Raw genomic sequence first — 3,429 nt, 5'->3', positions numbered from 1 at the left:
ATGTTGTTAAAAGTTTCGAATTGATAATTACCCAAGTAACCAAAAGTCCCATTTCTACATAAACTCGTGCCTCCAAAGTTCGAATTTTGCTGAACAAAGGTTCCAAAGGGAATTGGTACCGAATTTTCTCAAATGTGAACTTGAAAGTTACCAAAGGTTCAAATTGCCTTCTGTGGACTTGAAGTTCGAAGACTTTTATGACTTTTAAGACAACCATCTAGTATTAAAGTTACAAATTAAGTTTCAAATAGCCTTCTATGGAATTGAACTTCCTAGAAGTTCCTCAAATAGCCTTTTATGAGACATGTCCGCCATTTAATGAATTTGAAATGTAAACGAATACTACAAAAGGGCATATAATCAATTAATCATTTTTTGTAGCTTGGAAATTGTTGAAATGTACAATTTATATTGAAATTTCAACTCAGAACAACTTAAAGCTAACTCGCAAATGATTGTTTTTGAAACGAGTAAATATTTTGACTTTATAAAATTTCGTCCAACTGTATTTACTTACCACGAATTTATCACACATACAAAGTCAGTTGAAGCAATTCAATAATGAAATATCAATATAAACTCAAGAATTTGTATAATTTTATGCCGAACAGTTATAAACATGGAATACTTTTTTTTAAACCGATATTATTTTAACCTAAGGTTGCCAGAATTTTTTTCTCTACCATCCGGGCCTAGCAATTCCGGGCATTTTTTCGAAAAAACCTGGCAAAATCCGGGCATGGATTTCAATTTTTCAAATTAAAAAACCAGGCAAAAACCGAGCAAAATTTTGGTGTTATTATATATAAAAGCAAAGAAAAAACGCAAAAAAAATCGAAATTAATATTTTATTAATGTAGCTGCAGACTTCCAACAACTTTTTGGAACACTTAAATATTTAAAGGATTATTAAAGTGAATCAGCGAAATTATTTAAAACAACCGTTGAAAATTTCCATGCCGATAATCGATTTTGCTGAACCTTACTCAAAAACTTTGATGTTTCTTTGTGAAAATTGTGAAAAAATCCGGGCAATAACTGGACTTTTTTCACGATATCCGGGCAACCGGGCCGAACCGGACTTTCTCGAAATTTTGCATTAAATATCCGGGCAAACCCGGATAAAACCGGGCAATCTGGCAAGCTTATTTTAACCGTTGATTGATTTATATGCCGTCTCGTTATGTTTCTTAGTAATAATCAACATGCGTCTTTGCTGCTGGCCGCTGACTACTTGCGGGTAGATATTCTAGGAAGCTTATAACCACTTCAAATTTTAGCTGCCGGCATAGCAACATCTAGGCGTGGCGTCGTGGTAGCGTGTTTGGCTATCATCTCGGAGGATCGCGTTCAAATCTTGTACCAGGACTAATTTTTTTCCATTAGGTTGTTTAATTGCTTGAGTAAGCGAATCAAATAATTGTGAAGCAGAACTGGCGTGCGTGCCGACATGTATCGAATAAAGTTAAAAACAAAGCAATTAAGTAAGATCAATTGAGGGAGATGATGGGAGGAATAAATATGGATGCCGAGAAACCGGCAGCACCTCATTGGCTGGTGGTGACCAAAGTAAGAGAGGAGAGGAGAATTATTTTTTTGTTTTTGCTGATTAAACGTTTACTTGTGGGCTGAATAGAAGGCCGTTCAAATCTGTAATGGAACTTCAAAGTTTCAATAAGAACATAAATTTTGGGCTGAATAAAACGAACTTCAGCACATTGATTATGCTGATTAAGCTGTGTTTGACCTTTTAAACGAGACTTTCGGTTGCTTGGGTAAAGCCTTATTCGTCAATATTATTTTGACGCTAGTGTTTTGTCCCCAATATTTCTCAGAAGCCGATAGTATCTGATTGAATGCTACTGCCAAAAATAAGCTTTCTTACTTCGTGAAGTAAGTGAAATAAAATATTTTATCAAAGTAAATCGGAACAGACTCACCTATGTAGGATAGATAACTGGAGTCAATATCCAGAGCCGAAATCCAGAAGCCAAAAGCCGGAGGTGTAGAAGCGCCTCTGACAAAATTCATCAAAGGTGTGTCCAGGTACATTTCTTGAAGCCGTGTAGTCAAAACTTCTTATATTGTTTCCATGGTTCAATTTTAAAGCAGCTACGCGCTTTGAACAGTTGAATTTAAAATATTACAAAATCTATCGAGAAAATTTTCGCGGAACTGTCATGAACACCGGTAGGTACTAGGTACATAATTTTCTTCTGTGAAAACACGTCCGTCACTTACAGGCACAGCCTACCGAGCCAACAACGTTGAAATGGGTCAAATTTTGGATTTTTTTCGAAACCCCAATCCCAATACTCAAACATAAACGAGCTCAGAGAAAAATGAGAATGTGTGTGTGTTAGCTTTTATTCTTCTCTTTTCGCCAATATTTTTGTTTGGTTTATGTTTGCCCAATTTTGCTCAAAATGCCGTCGAAACAAGAAGCGTTCCGCGAACACGTTTTACAGTTCTACGAACTGCAAAAAATCTGGGCAAAAAGTATACAGTACAACATTTTAAAAGTGAAAATGTGGTGGCTTCCACTGTTTTCGATATCCTAAATTCCCAAACAATAACTTGCAAGCAAGGTAGTGACAGACCACAAAAATTTACTCTGGAAAATGTTCTGTTTTGCACGACGAAAGTTCTTCCCTCTTTCGAAGACGCACATCTCCGGAAACGATCGATACTGTTCCACCTATTCCAAGTTCTACCACGTTCTACTACATCTCCGAACATTAAATACTAGTTTAAACATAAGTTTGAACAGAAAGTTATGATGTACATCGCCATTTCCGAGAGAGGTTTTTCTAAGCCAAGGTTAATTTCGATCCAACTTGTACCCAAGAACCACAACCCAACAAATCTGCCTCAGTGTAGCCTAACCGGAGTTTTTTCGGAACCTTGAGCTGATTGGTGTACAAAAAAAATTGGAGAGCCAAGCACTGCTAACAATTGTTGGTAGAATCAAGAGATGTATTCACAAAGTTAACATGAAGGCCGTAAAAACAACGCTTCTTTTCCGACAACAAACGGAAGCTTCGCCTAACAGCCGATTATGGATCGTTTTCAACTGTTTACTGTTTTTTTCAACAATGGACAATGTACCTTTAATTCCAATAAATCAAATCTTCTTCAAGTATACTTGACTTTTTTTTTCACAGCTTGGAAGAGAAATTCCAAAACTTTAGTTGCCACCCGCTATTCATGAAGTTGCTCTCAATTTTATTTTTAAATTTTTAAACTTTCAAAAATAAACTTCAGTCTGAAAAAAATCCAAAGCATTATTTTTCTCAGCAGTGACCCTCACAAATACTTCTCATTCGGAATAAAATAAAACTCTTGGGAGCGTAAAGGTTTGTTTCACATACTGAAAAGAAAAATGAACTCCGTTTGTTGTTTTGAATTTAAGATTTATTTTCCGTGTAA

Source organism: Uranotaenia lowii, chromosome 2 (assembly GCF_029784155.1).
Source record: "Uranotaenia lowii strain MFRU-FL chromosome 2, ASM2978415v1, whole genome shotgun sequence".
NCBI classification, from domain to species: domain Eukaryota; kingdom Metazoa; phylum Arthropoda; class Insecta; order Diptera; family Culicidae; genus Uranotaenia; species Uranotaenia lowii.
The sequence above is the reverse complement of the archived record's forward strand: the minus strand, read 5'-3'. Positions refer to the sequence as shown.